Source organism: Solenopsis invicta, chromosome 10 (genome assembly GCF_016802725.1).
Source record: "Solenopsis invicta isolate M01_SB chromosome 10, UNIL_Sinv_3.0, whole genome shotgun sequence".
Taxonomy (NCBI): Eukaryota; Metazoa; Arthropoda; class Insecta; order Hymenoptera; family Formicidae; genus Solenopsis; species Solenopsis invicta.
In genome coordinates, this window is record NC_052673.1 from 9,820,445 (window position 1) to 9,841,715 (window position 21,271).

The following is a 21,271-nucleotide window of genomic DNA, read 5'->3' on the forward strand; positions in this document are numbered from 1 at the left end:
ACTATAAAGTAAAATTTTATTAACTAAATTGGTATGGTTGTTTATAGTTGCCGCCACTACAATTTTTTCTCTCTGTGTAGAAAAATGTACAGACTACCCACTGATCACAATAACTCAAAAATTATAATTTTGTGTTGGACGTTTCTTGCATAGCTATGGCCAATTGGAGGTTGTAACAAGTCTGCGAGAATTACGAAGGACTGATTATTTTTGGTGAATAACGACCCTTGCGTTTGTCTTTCCGAGACATCGTCATCATTGTTAAGTAAATCTCGCGTGGTATAGAGCGTAAGGGCGATAACGAGGTAAGTTGGGTTCGTGCCAGTCGTTGATTTAACGCCCGCATTTCCGTGGAGACCCTCGACAGGGCGATCGCGAAACGAATAATTCTCGCCGCGAGGACGAACGTTTGTCATTATTATCGAGGAGGACCTTTAATACGCACCGCCTCGCGCGAGAACGAAAGCCAAAGACGAGAGGCGCGCGCGGTGAAACAACCGAGCGTGGACCCCTGGAGCTATGGGTCCCATGGGCCCGGCGCGGCCTTGGTGAGAAAAGGAATGCAAATGAAATCGACGATGCGAGATATTCCGGGTCCCTCTAATGCGCCTTGATGAATTCGAACACGAAAACACATATATCATAACTCGGCTCCGAAAGCACCGTCCATGATCTACACGGCGTCTCGAAATTTCAATCCCCCGATTTAACGAATACACGACATACGCAAACTCGAGAATTGTATCTCCTTACTAATTTATTAGAATAAGCAGTAAACGAAAGAATAAAAGAATAAAATATCAAAGTTGTTTCTTTTCGTTTTCTAATTGTAAAATATCTTTAAGAAATTCGTTATAATTATTTCCTTTGTAATTTTACACGCGGGATTGGTGAACACGCATTTTATAACTGGCGTTAAAAAATTTCATTTTCTGTTAACGTTTTTTTTTAACATTTTCTTCATCATAAATAACGTGCGTGAAGCAGTTGTGAAAGCAAGAACGAAAGAACCCGGTTACAAAGGTGGGCACGTCGTCGGTTCGTGACCCCACTTTCGTTAACTGCTTTTAATTGCGCCGTAATTGAGATTAATGGAAAGGCATGCGGGCGCTTATGCTATTTCCCTCGACGAATTAAAGTTGAAACGCACGATGTGCCGCAAAGACGCCGCCCGACTCTCTCGTGACACGCAACGCCGTCGGCTTCCAGAAAAAGAGTTATATAACGCGATGTCAATTATTATCATTCGACCGAGATATTCCAATAATATTTAACCGTCTTGTTTACGCACTCTATTACATTCTTTTTCTTTTATCATCAATTAAAGCATTAAAACCACAGTAGCTTTCGATGTTTCAAAAAATAAATATCCGTCGTGTCACATCGCGATTCAAAAATTATGGTGTTTATCTTGACGAAGCTAATTTTTGCACGATATCCTCGGGTGAACCACAAGGTGGTCAAAAACTTATTCGTAATCAGCTATCAGACTCTTTCCTTAAAGAATTTAACGAACATTTTTCTATTTGCGATGATTCAAGTTCAAAAGAAGAAAAATCCTGATCGCTCTACAGAATTAACGAGATAAACACTCAACCACTACGGGTCTCCATTTAAGTGAATATTTACAATCGTTATAGCGTAAGCAAAGAACCTCGCTCCGTTCTTAGCAGGAGGGTTGAACAACCTGCGCGGTAAATAGCTGATTATCTCAGCGTACCCAAAGCACGGAAAGCCACGGGCTAGCACCATCCTGGACTAGATGAAGTAATAATAGGGTAATCTCGTTGGCATGCAGCGAGAATACTGCACGGCTACAATGTGTGCACGGTCAAGCTTCTTCCTGCTCATCGATTATCGATTTTGTAAGCCCCGTGCATTATAATTCGTCATAGAGGACAATGACATGGTATTATGCAAAATAGATGTTCTTACGCATAAGAATTTATATATATATATATATATATATATAATTTTTAAATATTAATATATAATAACAATATTATAAATGCGTAAAAATATGTATAAAATCATACCATATATCTATAAAATTAATATAAATATGACAAGGTGTCTGTAAAATCAGTCTCAATCTTCTATATTTCGGAAATGGTTTAAAATGATGAAAGACTATGAAATGCGTGTTTGATCTCATCTCAAAGAACTAAGGAAGTTGAAGGAAGGGGTCAGCCTAGCCTCCCGAAATAATCGAACACGTATTTTGCGGTTTTTCATAATTTTGAACTATTTCTAAAATATAGGAAGTGAGAACAGTTTTATTGACACCTGTATAAAAAGTTTGACACTAGAATAAATTTAAAAAATGTTGATAAAGAGTTTTATCATGCATTTAATCATAAATAACTTTTGCTTTATTCAAGCTTAAAAAATTTTAGAATTAATGTAAAACACTAGAAAACTGTTTTTTGAATTTATTAGAAAATTTATGATTGGAATTAAATGTAGGATTGCAAAATTGATTATGTTCTGTAAATTTAAATATTTCGCAGAGAAACTGCTTTCTTCTTTGCGTTTTTTTTTTCAGCGCGTACGTGGAATTTAATAAATATTTTTTATGCCGAGAGTCGCACGTAAATTCAAGATCTAACGGATATCGTGGCTTTCCACGTTCATTTTATGACGGCGGATGAGAGAGATCTTTCGAAGTAACAGACCGTGAGGCGACGTGGTGGCTAGCACTATTCACTCAAGATAGTCGGGAACGTGTATCCACGCGTGCTCCAACATGCTCGCACGGTCTGTAAGAAACAGCTGAGTCTCGCGAGGACGAATGTTCTCTCCCGCGGAACATCCTCCGCGGAATTAATGGCTCGGGATCCTTGGTTTCAAGGACGCGTGCATTCGCATCGGACCGACAACGGTTGAAATGGACATTCCGCGCGGAGGTGCATCGTTGCATTCCATCGATCAATCTTGCCGCGATAAATTTCGGCCTGCCACCCTCGAGGCCCACCCGAAGATATCGCGCAAAAATTGGCTTTGTTAAGATATACGCCATAATTTTTTAATTGCGATATAATGAAGGACTTTCAACCCTTGAAATACTGTTTTAGGGATATATGATGGGTCATATCTCAAAAAACATTACCAAAGATATAAAAATTTCATAGAATATTCTAGTATTACGTTTGAGTATCTGTCTAAAATTTGAGCATTATTCCCTTATTGGTTTAAAAGTTATTGAATTTTTTATTTGCTCTTCATTCTTAGGTAAACTCATGTTTTGCAATATTTCTTTACAAATTTGATGGAGAAGTGGCATTACCAATTAAATAAAAATTTTACATATAAAACTTTGTGCAAAAATATTCGTATAAAAAATTTATTCAGATTTACTTACTCGATTAAAAGTTATTTATTTAAAACTACAGCAAAATATAATAATTTTTGTTGTAAAAACTGTTATCAAATGTATAAATCAAATTTTTCATTGTTTTCCTTGCAACTGGTTTCAGAGCCAAAATTTGAGTATTTGCGATTAAAATTTTTTGTTAATGATTATTATAGGGAAAAAAAGAATAAGCCTAGAGAAGCATTTATTTTTTGAATTTTGATCATTTTTAGCTCGCGTTTTATATATAAATTGTTATGCGTAAGAACATGTATTTTGCATAACACCATGTCATTGTCCTCTATGATGAGTTATAATGCACGGAGCTCTCGAAACATCCTTAATCAATGAATGATAAAAGAAGATGAAAACATGATAAAAAGTGAGAATCAATATTATAATTAATTTAATTAACTATATACTTTTATATGATGTAATATCATTTTATATTTATATTTATATTATAACAACATTTAAAACAGACATTAATATCCAATTACAAGATCTCAAAAGAACTATAGGTATGCAGTTTTGTTTTTAGAGGAGAAAATACTTTAAGAAAGCTATTACTTCGTGAGAAAATTATCGAAACGATCGAAACCCATCGGCAAAAATATTTAACGCATAGATAAATGTTACAAAACAGAGTTAAGGGCGTAATAGCAATAATCGTTCCGCGAATGAATTATTCATCATACGGTTAGCCGATATTGTTGTTGCGTTGTAGTCAGAAAAATATCCGACTGTGTAGTGAACAATCGGTAGGCACGCACGCGTAATTAGACTCCTACATTCCCACTGATCATTCCGTGAAAACTGAGGCCCGGCGCCTGCGGCGCGACGAACGCCTACGCGTGCACACGCACGTGCGTGCTTCTACGCGGAACAGCTGAGAGAGCGAGGTGCATGTGCCTTAACGAGACGGCGAGTTGGTGGCGAAAAGATTATGTGAGAGGGAAAGATAACACTGTTGAGTACTTGAAAAAAAAACCTTAAAAGATATAGCATGAAAGAATTGCAATTGGCGGGCAAAATCAAAATAGAAACATTGTAGTTACCCAAGTAGATAATTTAACAAAAATTTTTCTTCATAAAACTAATATTTAAGTAACGGCTTGCGAAAGATTCAGCTATCCTCGTGTATAGTTGCAAAACTATTTTTTAAGCCGTTTTTTCCAACTAATAAACTAGATCAATATATCGAATCATTAAAAAAATTTTTTTCTGTAACTAATTAATCTCATTTTAATTAATGTTTTTTTCTAAAGAATCTTTCAAAATTTTAATTATGATTTAAAAAGATTTTTTTTGTTACAAATTTTATTATATCAAAATTTTCAATAAAATTACAATGTTTTTTTAGCAAATTAAATCACATTCCCTTTATTTATGAAGAGAATTTTAAAAAAGAATATAAAAATTGTTTGATTTATGTAAATAAAGATGTGTATAAAATTTAAAAAAATATTTTTACAGAAGAAAGTTTTAAAGAGATTTCAATAATTTTTGATAATTTTTTTTTCCAATTATTTCTTTTTTTTTGTGTATTTTATATCATAGCTAGAAATAAATGATGTAATGTTACTACATGACAAATTGAAATTTAAAATTTGGTTAGCTATTTCTATCCGCTTCTAATAATTCAGATGCGAGAGGACTACATAATTGTGGTTCGAGTAATCATCGAACTTTTTATTTTTTTATATTTCTACAATATTTCTACTCAAGAGATATTCAGGTATCTATATGTATTTTGTATAGGAATTTAATGAAAAAAGTTAAAATTTATATTTCTAATTTATTTTCTCTGTGTCTTATCCATAATTTAATTATACAATATTATTAAAAACATAATATAAAAAATTGTATATTATTTATATACATGTGCTTTGGCAAAAAGGTAAATTAGATAAAAAAATGCAGTTTATTTGTGAAATTTCAGGATGTTAGGACCATTAGAACATTAGAAAAAAATTGTTTCAAAAATTAAATAGCCCGGGTACTCTTTCGGCAAAGTAAGAATTACCTAAAAAAAATTGCAGTCATTTTTAGAGCACTCGAGTCACTTTTAGTAACACACGATGGTCACAGACGTAATATACATTCATGCCATCTATTTCAAGTCTGTATCTGCGTCTACTTCTCTCTGCATATTCTCAAATCTCCCGTCTAAACTTTTAAATGCTCGTTGGTTTCGTAAGTAAACAGAAGTCGACCGGTCGACGTGAGACCGCGGGTGAGACGTTTGGGAACCTCTGATGTAAGCAATTGACGTTAGGAAGAAACGGAGATAAGGATTCTCAATGAAGCGCGCGGAACCGGCGAGCGCGGGGGCGCGACGGGCACCAAAGAGAGGAGAGGCGGAGGGGAGGGGGAGAGTTGCCGCGCGGCGACGCGCGAGGGAGAGACAGACCGGGAGCGAGAGAGGCGACGGTACGCGACGCTGCACGGCGCGGGAGCGACTGAGAGGGGACGAGTTCGTGACTGGCTCGGTCCGGAGCGGTAAGCGTGCCGAGCATGCGCACGCCGCTGTCGCTTCTCAGTCTCGCCGTGGCGGTCGCGGGAGTCGGTTCCCGCATTTCGTGGCGCTAATTCGATTTGAACGCATCGCTCGCGCGCGTAGGCGGTGCGTGCGTCCGTACGTCGATCCGCGTCGAGCCGTCGTCCGAGTCTCCGAATGAGTTTTCGTCGCTCCGACGCGTTTCGCGTTATGTTTTGCGTCCTTCGCTACGCGCCGTGACAGCAAGGTCGTGAACGTAACTCGACGAGAGAGAGAGAGAGAGAGAGGGAAAACACCGATCGCCGGTAGTTGTGTACGCCCTTCCGCATTTTCCGTCTCTCGTCTCGCGCGGCGGTTTCGGCACGTCCCACAAACGGAAGTGAGCTCGGCCGAGAGTGTGTCCGTGTGTGCCGCAGGATTACGTCCCGGAGGACTCGTATATATGTGTGTACATGTGCACTGACCTTGCGTAGGTGATGATCCGCGCGCGCGTATCGGAATCTCGCGGGAACGCTCCTCCTCGTCGACGACGAGGCGCCTCGTGTCCATGACGACAATCAACAAGTGCGACGGGTAACAGTTGCGGCCACGTGACGCGTCGCAAGATACACAGCCGCTGCACGGCTCCGAGTGCCTTCTCTTCCGAAGTTCTCACGTATCGAGAGAGTGCCTTACGCGGATCAGAGGAACATCGAAGATGTGAGGATTCACGTGGCACGCGCGACAGTGTAAAAGATTCGATCGTGACCGAACTGAAGCGCGGCCGACCTCGGCACGAGGCTGAACTCTGCTGCGCGTTGTGCGAAGCGCTGCAACTTCAGGCCTGTCAGTGCGAACCGGACTGCACCGACGACACAGCAATCGCATCGACGACAGTGCTCGCGACACGTACGCGAGGAAAATGACGAGTTGAAGCCGAGGGAACGTGACGTATCGCTCGCACGAAATCGCCATCGCGTTCCTTTCGTCGACTTGAAAGAAAATTTCGCGGAAGTGAAAGCCGTTCGGCGTTTCGCGGAAAAGTAAAGCGCCGGAAACGCAACCCGGCTGCTCCTCCTCGAACGCAGCGGCGTGACCGCGGTGATATAATCGCGCGGTGTGTCGGTCGTGAAAGAGACGCCGCGGTGGCCGGTCGTTTCTCGTGTCCGCCGTGTCGCGCCGACGTTTGTACAAGCAAAGTTTAACTACGCCGCCGTCGAGCACGTGGATGCACGCCGCCGCTCCGTCGCCGGTGCACTTCTGATCGCCTCGGATCCGCCTCGGATCCTCGGGTGAGTATCTCACTTTCGATAGCTGCGACTGTACATAACCTAACGACGACGAAGGCCCGAAAAAAAACGTCAAGGTTTTATCGATGGTTCCACGAAGTGCACAGAGCGCTTCAGTGTTCGCGCTTACCGGGAAAACTTGGAATTTTCAAGGGATTTCTTTCTGTTTCGCCTTTGAAGATCGCGCACGGAGAAAAATGTTAAGTAATGTACAAAAATAGCCGGAATATTTTGCTGTCGTGTAAGGTCAAAATTTACTGAACTGTTTTTCTCCGTGTATATTTGATTGATATTCAGGGAGAAATTTTACCTCCAAATTTATATTTGATCTCGAACAAAATTATTTCTTTGTTTTTTTCGTAGTAGTGGCACGGTGGCGATGATCAATTAGTAATAAATATGATATACAGTATCGTATGACTCGTTACTTTTTTTTTATAAAAAATTGGTGATAGCAAATAACACATTGTTTTAAAAATTTGCGTTGTGTGTTTAATTACTTTTCGATATTCTGTGCCTCTAGTGAATTAGATCTAGAAAATTATACGAACAGATCATTATATGCTATTTATTTCCTATTATTTCTTCTTAGTAGTTTTTCAAATTTAATATTCAAAACTCAAGTGACGTTTCTTAGTGATTGTATGACTGAGAAACATTAAAAAGCGCTTAATAAAAGAAATTTATTTCAAAGCTTCATTTAAAAATTCTGTAATCCGAATCTTAATCTGAAACTTTGAATAAAATTCCTGGAAAAATCGGAAATTTATTTACAAAATTTGAGTAAACAATCAAACACAGCAATAAACGACGATAATTGTTTTAATCTTCTTTCGTTCAAACATTTTCGAAACATTGAGGACGGCTTCTTGTTGATTACTGGTGAGTATTGACAGTGATGGATAAGATATTTTTATAAAACGCATTTCGGTACGCATGAAGAAATGTTTCCATATACAGATATACAAATTAAAATGTGTATAGATACAGAAATATTCAAATATTTTAAAAGCATCTCACACAAATACATATCAGATTTTAAATTGTATTTTGTGTAATAATGGTAATATGTTTAAAATATATTAAATCTTCAATTAATAAATAATTAACAATTAAGCTCAAGGAATTAAATTAAATATATAAAAGCAATACTAATATAGAACCGGCACTAATTGTTTGTGTGTAATATATAAACATATAATTATTCAATAAAATTGATAATGTAGGCGTTTTGGTCTTACGATTTGAATCAATTTTAGTACGAGTTTTTATAATTTATAACGATTATTGTAATTCTTAAACAGGCGCATAGTCAGTTAACAATGGTTGTTATGAAATAATTTCTGTGATTTATTACACATCTCGGTTGTTGAGTCAGCTATGTTCTTTGTGTTAAATGCGGTCGAAGAACAAAATTGAAAAGAATGACGTACTTCAGTCATGCGCAATCTAGAATTTACGTGAGGAGTTCCAAATAAAATTTAAATAATTCTAAATATAATGATGGTTTACATTAATGCAACGCAAGCAGTATTCTTGATAATTCGAGACTCTGTGATTTAATGTCATTAAGTTTCGACTCTATATTGGCTTATCTTTATACATATGTTCTTTTATTAACGTTTTGTTTTTTACATTACGACTTCTACTTTATTTGCTATTAATCTTACATACATAAAAATCTTTTAAATATATCATCATTCTGTGCGCGTAAATCTATGTCACTGATGATAGTAATAAGCAGATCAAAAACAATCTCAAAAAATAACACACTTTTTTATACCAGTGACAAAAGTACGTGAGATTGTGAAAATGTATCTGAAAAGTGGTTCAGATACTGTTTCGTATCTCGACACAGACACTCCAGTTCGTAATGTTCGAAATGTATTTCACATACAGGCCCAGATACACAAACAGTATCTCTACGTGTGTCTAGACACTACTACACTGGCCATTGACCTTTGGCAGTTAAAAAAATTTCTAATGAGATTTAAATGTACTCGACTGACAATCGCGCGGGTAAGAGTAGTGTTGTTAAATTTCACTTGATTTATACGTCCGTTTTCGGAGCACCGAAAATCTTGAATGTCACTTTAATTTCACGCATCATTAAACTCTTGATTAATTGACATTTGTACCATAATTGCTGACAGGCTACATGACATTTTTCCCGCGAAGGAATTTCTACTGTACGTTGGAGTATACTCGTCCAGTATACAAACGCAATTTGCTGGAGTAGCTATTTAAATATAAGAGCGAATAGTCGCATACCGCGCGGGATTATGACAACTGGTTAACGTTGCGGTCTGACAATAAAATACGCAACTTAAATGCTCAGTTTTTTTTTCGCTCTCTTTCACTCGACACGCGCTGTGACGTCAATCGCAAAGCCATTTATTATATTACACGTAGCGACCGATGAAAGAGAACGATCGGTCGAAAAGAACCTGGAAACTGACTAGTAACGTATATAATTTTGATGTTATTTATTGTGAAATTTAGATCTGGGAACTAGCCGCGAAATTACTTATAAATCACGCAGCCGATAAGAGCGTTTTTCCAGCGGTTCGCGCCGCTGTATCCAGTCCGTGCCGTTCTACCGTCCAGTTCGGCAACCAAAACGACGAAGGGAGATCGTTAGATCTGGCGCGGCCTCCGATCGCTCATCCAATTAAACGCGACAGCCGATCGACGCGAATCGCGCAGCGATGTCGCGGATTAAGCGGCCGCGTAACGGAAGTGAGGCGCGTTGTTTACAGGAGCCGGTAGCGCGTATGCACGCGCGTGCATCCTACGTGCTACATATCTCGAATCGAGGCGCGGACACGACGACGCGGCGTCGCGACGCGACGCGATGCGATGCGATGCGATGCGATGCTCGCCGTGGCGTGATTCGTAATCGTTCGATTTATCGTAGCGGCGATCGGTGTCCGCCACGCCGGCCGCGGCGACTCGCTCGGCCGGTGCGCGCCCATCCTTGAAGGCGAAATCCTGATTACGATTCCGCTCGATGCCGCGGTGACATCACCGTGAAATCATCATTCTCGTGGAATGTCCCACCGATTAAATCTCCGCGTGTCTAGTGCCGCGCTACCTGCGCTTCGGGAAAACAATTTTTTCCCCCCTATATTTCTTCACGTTTCCTCATTTGCTGATTTGCAGGGCAAAGTATTGTGTGATGCAACACGTTCAGAAATTACTATTCTACTTTTGTAACTTTATCGTAAATAATGAATGAACACTTTTATCTTTTCGATTGACATGTTTTACGAGATAAAACTGGATTTGAATCTCATGTCGATTTGGTTTGTGGATTAATTTTTCTTGGATATTTACGGTGACCATATTTTTTTATAGGAAATGAAGAGCAATCCTGAAACTTTTAACGTTTTGTTTCTCCATGTTTTAAACTATTTTATGACTGTCAAGAGTCTGCGCGTAATGAAATTTTCTTTCAAGGTATACCTGCAGTGACCATGCGTCCCTTATTTAAGAGGACAGCCCTTTACTTTGGGTAGCTAGCCTTATTTATTTTTGTAAAATCCAATTTTGTTCTTTGTAGAACAATTGACAAATTTAATTGTTTTAAACTGGTTTAGAATTAGGTAGAAAGAAAATCTTAAAATTTTCAGATAGATCTTTTATTTTCTCAAAGAAAATAAAGGAAAGATCTGGTCACCGTTGGTAAACCAAAATAAAATATTGTATACAGTTTTCTGATAAGCTGAAACTAGTTCAACTATGTTGAAACAAATTCTTGATTTAAATTTTAAATAATTCAAAATAATAAAAAATGAGGGAACTATTTAATCTGAACAATTTTAATAAAAATATAATTAACATTTAAAAATATAATTAACAAAAGACAAAACAAATTTTATTGCGTGAAACTAAATTTGTCGATTGTTTTCGTAAAAATTCTCTCATTAATACGACGTTAAATATCGGACCGCTAATTGGAAAAGAATTTCCCGCAATATGGTTAAAATAAAGATCACAATTAAGTTTTGAAAAAATAAAAAAAAATCTAAAAACCAGCTATAAAAGACTGTCCCTTGCATTAAAAAACGTAGAATAACTTCAGTATATACACCACATCGATCAAAAACTTAATTTATCAAGTATTATTTATTATGTTAAAGAAAATGAATTATACTAATAAAAACTTTATACTGTCTACTACCACAAAAAAATAATGAAATATTTATTTTCTTATACTTGAAAAAAAATGTTTAAAAACCTTTGCATTTTTGCCATACATCAAAAGTGATAAGATTTATAGCTATTCATGAATGGGACAATCGAATTGAACAAAGAATACAAGAGCTAAGCATTTGCAATTTTGTGTACTCCATCTTTTACTGTCTTTCTACACTTATGCATCATGAAATGATCAATAAATCTTTTATAGTTTCTACAGAGAAAATAATCATTTTACGTAAATATAATACATTGTTACGCTATTTATAATATTGACAAATTGATTTAATTCAGATTTTGTTAATAATTACGAGTAAAAAAAAGTAAAATTACAAAATACTAATATAACATAAAGGCATATAATAGAGTAATTGCAAGCATCTTCGTTTCATTTATTTTTCCTGATTTTTGCGGCGTAAATACCGGAGTTATCCTGTGGTTACCGTTAGGAATATTGCTCTACCTATCATTGAAAGCAAAGAAATTATTATAATGTGTTAACGCAATTAAACCATATATGTTGTCTTTAAATTATAGTTTTTTCATTCAACATGCACGGTAAGGTTCTGAATGAACACTGCAAAACACAGCTGAAAGTTGTAAATGTCTTAAGCGTGCATTAAAAAAACGTGTTTATTAACGCTTGTTTCATAACATCAATTGTGAACGAACAAACAGACGATAAGCGATTACTATGCGCTGTTATTTTGTACGTGATTAGTGCAGCATAATAATGCCCGCTTCTCGGAATAATAACACAAATATTTTACACCATAGTAGGTTTGATTCATTTGCCAGTGCGTGATGATGCATTGATGGGGGTTGATATTGTCCTGTGCCGATACGTTAACTCGCCGTAATCGCGAATAAACAAAATACGATGCTTGATTAATTTCGAAAATTATTATTCTAACTACAAATGAAGCAAATAAGCTATAGTAGAAGAGTCGCTTATCGTGTTGCTTATGTCGAAGAATCGATTATTGAAAGAATTTATGTTTTGAAAATCAATTTATAAAATACAGATTTTTTGGAAAAAAAAGAACGTAATGTAAAAAGAGTTAAAAATGTTGCATTACACATTTCACAACTTATCTGTAAACTGCGTTTTATATTGTGTGTTGAGGCTCGATGAAAATCTATGCGACAATAGTTAAGGATTCTTCTTGTACAGTCGCTACGTTCGCACTTCGCGCAGGAATTGCAACGCGGCAATTTGCATAAAGCGAGCAGTCATCGCGCCGGTCGTAAATAGACGTAATACGATTGCGAAACTTAAAGCTCCCCGCATTACGTCGACAATGGCAACGCTCGATTTCTTAATTCAAAGCGGGAGGGCGAGTTATTTCTGCCAGGCGGATCTCAGCGGAGAGAGGCAGCTTTCTTTTCGCAACGTAAACGTCGTATTTTACACGATGGAGCAACAGGCTTCACAATTAACATTAAAAATAATCTTTGTTTCGAGTTTCTGTACGCAAAGAAATATTATTCTCACGCGATAAGAAAAGCGATTGCTCAATTTTTAATTTTCTTCTTTTAAATAACGGTTATCTTTGCAGAGAATATTTTCTTGATAATAAGCTGAAAATGCACTCATTTACTTGAAACAAGTAATAATTTACTTAAAATAAATTTCTGAGTATGCACATAAAAATATATATTTGAATTAAGCGAATATTATTTATTTCAAATATTTAATAAATTCATATATCTATAAATCTATTATATTATAAGTATCAAATATATTTAAAATATATTCTGAATTCTAGTAATTTAATATTTCAATTAAAACATTAAGTTAAAATAAAAATTCAATTTGTTTATTATTCTGATTTTTTTCGATATAATTTTATAACATTCTTCGAAAGAGTACAAGTTCTTTTTCGTAGTATATATATATATTGTATATATATATATATATATATTGTGTGTATATATATATATATATATATATATATATATATATATATATATATATGGTAACGAGTTTCTCAAAAATTTGTTGTGAGTATATTTTAAGACAATTATGAAGAAAACATTCATTGTCAAAGATATAATCGTATCTAACAGGAAAAAAAAGGTAAATTAATCGCTTTTCTTAAGTAGAATTAATATTCTTCTGTGTTCTCTTTTATTTTACTTCCTATTACTTTTTGTAAGTATCATATGCTTGTGAATTTGAGGAAAGTTGTTGCATGAGAATAGCGTTTTCTTATCTTGATTCAAGGGCTATGTTGATCGACATGAGACTGTAAATAAAAGCTACCTTATTATATCAGTTAGAACGCAAAGAGATGAGATATCGCGCCGCGTCGTGAATGACATTTATCACATTTGATTAAATATCGCAGCTACTCCTTCCGAGAATGACGAGTCACACGGATATTTTTACTCTTCGTATTTATGTATACTTGTGTAGAACGCGGTCTATCAGCCGCGATAAGATTTGGTGTATAACTTTTGGAAACTAATCGCGTTTATTGATTTATCGTTGAGAAGAATTGTAGAATTTTTTTGACTTTTTTGACTAATACAAGAAATGTGACGATCGTCCACTAAGAACGTTCACTGCTTAGATCTAATCGTCAATTATCGGCACGGAATGATTGTTTCACTAAATTTATTATGCACGAGTGACGACGCGTCTTCCTTTGTTCATGATGATGAGCGAGCACGAGCTATGACTACTTTACCGAAAGGCTCTCTCAACGCAACACGTGGTCAGCACGTGTGGTTGCTCTTCCGAAAAGCTTCATACTTTACGATATGCTCCAATCATTCAGCGGAAGTATGCTCTTTGTTCAGTCTACTGCCTTTTACGAAGCACAATCATTAATAACGGAAAACGGACGTAAAATCAATCCAGTTTATCAAGCTTACTTTATTTTATAAATATTTTATTTTTACTTTTATTACTATTTTATTTTATTTTGACAATATATATAATATTATAATTAATCATTTAAGGACGCAACATTATAATTTTTACATTATTATAACACACAATTTAAATCTCGTTTGTTATTTGTAAAGGCGATAAAATCTAGTCATAATAAGAATAGGTCAAGGACGAGCAAATATAATCAAAGATTAATGTAACAGTTATACATATGTATATTAACTTCCCATAATACGTACATTAAGTCGCGGAACAAGTTCTTGCTTACTAAGTCTTCATCAGCTGTTAAATTTTTTAAGTATTATTTGTAAACGCTGAATTAATCTAGGGAACTTGCCTCAAAAACATAATCATACAATAAAAATTACGGTAAAAAGTAAAGCATAAATTTATATTTACGTATTGCTACATAATCTTATGATCGGTGGTAGTGTTCCTGTGTTCTTTTTTTTTCAAACAAAAAGAGATCGATGTTATAAATCATCACTTGTGCTCAATAATATTGTTGGATAAGTCAACATGATCAAGTGATGACTAAATATTTAATTTTTATTTTATTATGTTCGAGATTGCTCTTTATTCCATTATTATACAAATTAATGTATATATGAGAAATTAATATATTACTGTTACTTTAACCTTTGATTACATTTGCTCGTACTTGGCCTATTATTATGCCTAGATTTTATTATTGAATTATAATTATATTATAATTGAAATTTAAAATTAATGTTATAATTATTTGAGGAGGCAAAATTATAATTTTAAAATTTAAAGTTTTTATAATTGTGTTTAATAAAATAGAAGTATTAAAATTCAAGGAAGTACAAACGTTTCTGTAATTGTATTTTAATGGCTCTATAAATTATAAACAACAAAACTTTCACATCTTTCGTAGGAGATCTTTGGTTTTATGTAATGTCTTAGATAAAAGAAAGATATACAGGAAAAAGAAATAATCGTCAGGCACTTTAAATGTACAGGATTAATTACGTTGTCGATGATCCTCTGACTCTTCCTCGCTTCCTTCTTGATCCTTCAACTTTTACGCGCCTCCGTAGAGTCACTCGTGTCCCTTGCATGATTTACATCCCGCATTTATGACGCAACGTAAAATCGCGCGAAACTTTCCGCGAGCCAACCCCAAGTGCCGGGAGCGCTCTTCTCATCGCGCGCCTTTAAACGCCTGTATATCTCGATGGGTGATGTGTGAAATATTTATGCGCGATCCGGGCTTTATTCCTCGGACACGAGTGCCGCAAGGAGCAGCGGTAATACGTTTCTATCGTTGCGAGGGAAATGGGAAAGCGGGAGCCTTTGCGCGTCGCAAGCTCTCGCAAATGCGGCTTCGTTCCGCGGCTTCAAATATCTATTTAAAAAAGTCGGAATAACAGTGTTGACGGAACTTTTCTCGTTTTATCGCCAAGCATCCACGCAGGAAAGTAGCATGGCTAAAGCGTAGCTGCAAATTCACACAAGCGACCTTCTAACGCGGACGGAAAACGTTAACGGCGCGAAGGCAATTGCGCGTGGGAATTTAATTTTCTTACCGCCTGCCGGGGCCGGTTACGCGCGCGGTAATGACCGGTACTTATTGTGTCATTGGGTCATATTTCTCGAGGAATTATGGTTATGCTATAGCGCGCTTCTTTGAAATCGAGCCCGCGGCCTATCGGCTGTCCCTCCGACGAGGGAGGGCCCTAAAAGACGACCTCCGTTAACCGGGATTACCGCCGACAGTACGAGGTGTAATAATCTTATAATCCTTTGCAGTTTCAAGAAATTCACTTTAATCTGGAAATAGCGGAAAGTTAAAATTTCAAGATATTTCCACGTACAAATTGTATTGTCTACGTTATATTAAGATCGTACGTGAAATTGAGGCCTCCGTGTAAATTGAACAAAAGAAAAAACAAATAAGATTTTCTGAAGAAATAAATTTCTAAATGTTCATGATCGTGGGAATGTTCTTAAAAAAAGTAACAAAATTTTATAAAAGTCAAATAAAATATCTAATTGATTATTGTCGAAATTTATTACATTACTTTGATTACTCGAAAATCTGTTATTGAATTATTTAATTTTATTTTTATAGAAATATTTTTTTAAAATCTTGATATTTTTAGTGGAAAAATAACTATACTTTCTAAATCTAAATCAGTGGGATTTTACTGATTTACAGTACTATACTGTGTCATCAGTGACTATTCACTATTTTTCAGTAATTCTAAATTAAGAAGGGGGTATTAAGAAGGGTACTCTCACTGACCAAATCAGTGTATTGTTACTGAAAAACATTGCATATATCACTAAATGAAATAGTTATAAGCATAATATATCACCGAAAACGGACTATTCACGATCTTTCAGTGAATAATACACTGATTCCAATTTAGAGAGATAATGAATTAATATTTGCGCGAGGAAATATTGAAAATCTACCGAGTTGTCACAGTAACTATCAGTAAAGTAATGGAAATCAATAGGGACATAAAGGAGAAGCGTTTACTGATCGAATCGTGATTCAAATATGCAAATAGGCCGTCGATCTGGTCGACCACTCTGGTCACATGCACACATACATGGATATAGCGAACTATTCTCGTTACCTGTTGCGCGAAGCACAATCGACGATCGAGGAAATCGAAAGCAATTACAGTCAATTAAATAGTTAGAGGCTAGTGTCACTGTTTGGTACATCGATAAGAGCGTACTATGTTACTCGTATGTAAAATGGAGCGAGGGCGGAAGAGAGAAAAATCGACGCACGATGAGCGCGGCAGTGCGTGCCGGCCCGAAAATATCCCTCTCTGTCTAACTCCGGAAACCGATTGTGTGGAAAACGTGGGTGTTCTTCCGTCGATAGAGAGCTATCGATAGCGCACGATAAAACCGACCTCGATGTCGCGCGGATGTTGCTAGCATGGGATCGAGAAGCGATTCTGAGCGATATGACGGAGAATCGAATCTATTCGCTGATGCATTCCAAACAGCGTGCAACAGAGTAAAAACATTGAGTAGGATATGAAATATCGTGAAGACTGAATGTAGCTTCGATACGTTGTTTGAACTGCGATTGCTACAAGTGCAATTACTGTATTGCACTGAACAAAAATAGTTTGGTAGTAATAATCAATATCAATAGATTAGTTATTAAGTTTTGGTAAAATAATTTTAATTTAATGTTTGATTAATATAACTAAATACTTGAAATTATTTCATCAAAATTTAATGAAATTATTACTGAACTCTTTTTCAGTGCAGTCTGTTTTAATGCATTGATAACTCTACAAAATTTTGTAAATACTATTTTTTTTTAAATTATTACATATTGATACGTTATAGTTTAGTTTAATTATTAGAATTTCTTATTAAAAATAATATTCCGAAATCTTTAAAATAAATATGTAGTCTTTTTTTGACCGCAAAAATTTTGGAATTTCTTTTATAAAAGTTCAGTAAAAAAAAAAATTAAATACAGTTTTGTGCATTGAAAGTTAGAACGTATGTTTTGAAGAAGTTACGGCGTAAATAAATGCCAGACCTACTTTATCGAGGCGACGATGAAGAGTCGCGCCGAGAAGTCATTGATAGTACCGGTATCAACGCCTCTGGAGAGCTTCTCGTCTCGCATAAGGATTAAGTTCTCCGAGGTTGTTTGTAAAGACCTAACGCATGAATCATATCATGTCCCTTCCTGCTTGCCTACTCCGATATTTGCTCGCAGTTAGTCATACATATTTGCTGCTTGCTTGGAGTTCGAAGAAAATGCGCTTGAATTTGTAGCGGTTCTTCGTAACATCAAGCCTGTTTTTTTTAATACTATTTGTTCACTGCTACTATGTGTGATACTTAAAAATTTCTGATTTTAAAAAGTATCATGATTTTAACGTTTATTATATATATATTTACCTCTGCTTCGTTGCTCAAGTTTTAGTAACTTTTTTAGTATGGCATTTATGAACTAAAATGTCACTAAAATCCACAATTTCCGTCTTCAAATAAATTTGAGATACACGGTGCACAACAGTTTATTGGCGTGAACGTTTACAATCTTAAGAAGGACATCAATGATTATAATATTATCATAAAATCACAGTTTAAAATAATATATTATTCTCATAATATTTACATAACATTTTTGGCATTTTCCACCGCTAATACTTATTACTATTATATTGCAACATATCTTACTCCTTATTAACATTCAGTGTGTATAGCTTGAATATTTCGTCATTTTATGGTTTAATATTTATTATATTTCACAAACAACCGTTTGCATGGAATTGCAATTTTTATAGCACGTAATTTTTATTTTCTTTTTTTCGAGTGTAATGCAGCATAATGTAAATAAATTGTAAATTTCTTGTTATGCTAATGAGACAAACGAAAATTGATTAGCATATATTAATGTCTCCACTGTAAAATATTTTTTATTAATCGATTCATAGGAAGCTGATTTAACGAAACATCTATCAAATTTAAAATGCATAGCATTAATGACTTCCTTACACTTCGTCGTTAAGAATGCTCGTGAAATTTATTATTTTATATTAATTTCATCTAGTGTGTATACATGTGTAAAATTAATTCGGGTAATTGTTTCTGGCACATACACATATATAGCAGTTTTTTTCAATAATAGATTTAAATAATAGGCTAAGAGCTGTTACGAAATTATTATTATCTTTCAGTTTATATTTAATAAATGTAAAATTATTAAAAGAAAATGTAAAATGCTGAGCTATTATATAAACGATATTCTAAGAAGGCCACGAAGTATATCGACACATTTAAATAATGAGAAGGCTATATTGATCGAAACCAGATCGTTGTGCTCAATAATTTTCTAGGTAAATTGATAAACGTTTATAAGATTCTCTGAGCTGCGCGGCGCCTAGCTATTGTACATTATATATTGATGTCACGGTTACTTAAGTTCTACATTTGTTTAACAGGGTGTTTGCTATCGGGAAAAATCGGAAAAATTTGGAATTTTCAGAGAATTTTTTTTTATTTTTAAAAATCATAGGTTATGACGGAATTTTATTGAAATTTAAGAAAATTTCTACAATTTTACTTTTAAATTTAAGTATTAAGTATTATGTATATTTATTTTATCTCTTTTTCTGACAAAATTGTTTTTATATCTTTTTTTTATAATTTTTTTGTAATATAAAATGTCGACAATTGGTTAGCAATAAATATAGCATATACATTCAAAATTAAAATATTAAAAAGGAAGTACTAAAAAAAAAATAACATGAATAATTTGTAACTATAATGATCTAGCTCACGACAAGTACAGAAAATAAAACATGATTAAATACACAACGTCAATTTAAAACGATGTACCTTATTTTTTCTCATCACTGATTTTTTAATAAAAACTCACGAGTCACACGAGAATTTATGTGAATATACATAATTACAATTACATTGTTAAAAATTAGCAGTAGAATTTAATCAAATAGAAATTTCGAGCAGATACATTAAAAATAATTAATGTACATTTAATGCAAATTTAATGTTAATAATGTTAAAACTGCTCTAAATTTTATGCTCATATTTGTCAGTTATAGATACATTAAATTTAATGTACATTAAATTTAATGTACATTAAATTTAATGTGAAACTTAAAAATACATTGAATTTCATGATATTTTTAGACGAAGATAAGTTGTTTGATAAGAACAAAAAAGAAAGAAAATAAAAAGAAAAAGGCACAGGAGATATATATCTGCTAAATCAATTTTTCGTCTAGACATAAAAAGTTGCCCGGTTAAAAGTTTATCTATGGCACAGACTTGGATGTCACAAGAAAGGTCCATCATTTTAATCAACTGATGAACGATGAATCGCGAGGACCGCAAGAAGGGAAGATCATTGATACATCTCTCTCTTTAGCTATTCGCGGCCTCTTCTCATCCCGGTTCGTCCTTTATGTATCGGAATCGACCGCGTGTAAAACCAGTTCTGCGACTTGGGGATAGCGAGAGGATAGAGTATCTTATAGCTCGCGAACTCGCGACTATTCCAGAGCAAAATGGATCATGCTGATCACGCTTCATTATTTTTTTCCCCCATTCTATATTCTTTATCGTCGTCTCATCATTGAATCGTGCATTTGGCATCTGCTGTACCTGCTAGATGCGATTTCTATAATAATGTTTCACTCTGCAAATACTAAACAACTTTATCTCTGCAAATTATAAAAAGATTAATTAAATACTTATCGATATATTAATTTCTAATTTGTTTTACTTTTATTTTTTTTTATATGCAATATCAAGCTACTGCGTTATGCCTGTAGATAACGTTTTTTTTTATTTTTGACTTGAATGTAATTTTATTTTAATTTAGAATGAGTAATTAATAGCGTACGTATATTCAATTTGACGCAATCATGACAAACAAATTAAATGGACAATTTTTTATTTTAAAAAAGCATGAAATATATGAGAAAATTAATTAGGGAGTAAAACTCATATCTCGTGATAGAAGCAAATGCAGATATTGCACTTTAACTTAATAAATATAATCGGTTCGGGCTTACTGTAAAAAATAGAAATTTTTTAAGCGAAACACGGTGAATCCACTAAAAAGTACATTCGATTTAATTTTGCGTACATCACGATTTTAACGTAAGTCACAGTTATAGCGTTTATATTGCGGGATTCAACGCGAACGTTTGCCGCGCGTCGCGACAAGATATCATAATTCTAAGTTCTACGACCTGTATACAAGTATATCGGCGTTGCACTTTCGAGATCCTTTCGCGCGGGATTGAGACGGTAGATAAGGGCTCTCACAATGTAAAGCAGCCTCTTCCTTGACGCGATCCGAAGCCCGTAGGAGCGAGTCGGACGATCTCCACGGATAACCGACGGCCGTCAGTAAAGTAGAAGTACAAGATACTCGCCGTTCAAAATGCAACGAGCTATCGCGGTAGAAGCACGACCACCGCGCGAGTTATTCGCCGCCGTTCGAATGCCACGATGCAATCATTGCTGAAGAAGCACGACCACCGAGCGATCGTATTAGCTGCATG

At 35.3% G+C, this 21,271-nt stretch overlaps 1 protein-coding gene and 1 non-coding gene across 3 annotated transcripts in view; one reads left to right on the forward strand and one right to left on the reverse strand.

Annotated features, from left to right (window-relative positions):
- The window catches only part of LOC105193562, a 77,528-nt gene extending 71,710 nt beyond the window's left edge, over positions 1-5,818 (reverse strand). The window contains exon 1 of the transcript XR_005575703.1: positions 5,379-5,818. This is a non-coding gene — a transcript (uncharacterized LOC105193562). The remainder of the gene's footprint in view (positions 1-5,378) is intronic.
- Positions 5,819-5,959: 141 nt separating this feature from the next.
- Positions 5,960-21,271, forward strand: part of LOC105193402 (stAR-related lipid transfer protein 13) — a 253,509-nt gene continuing 238,197 nt past the window's right edge. The window contains exon 1 of one of the 2 annotated variants that reach the window (XM_026135510.2): positions 5,960-7,123. The gene's annotated coding sequence lies outside the window, so the exon portion shown is untranslated. The remainder of the gene's footprint in view (positions 7,124-21,271) is intronic. The other variant, XM_026135511.2, reaches the window with a different exon arrangement.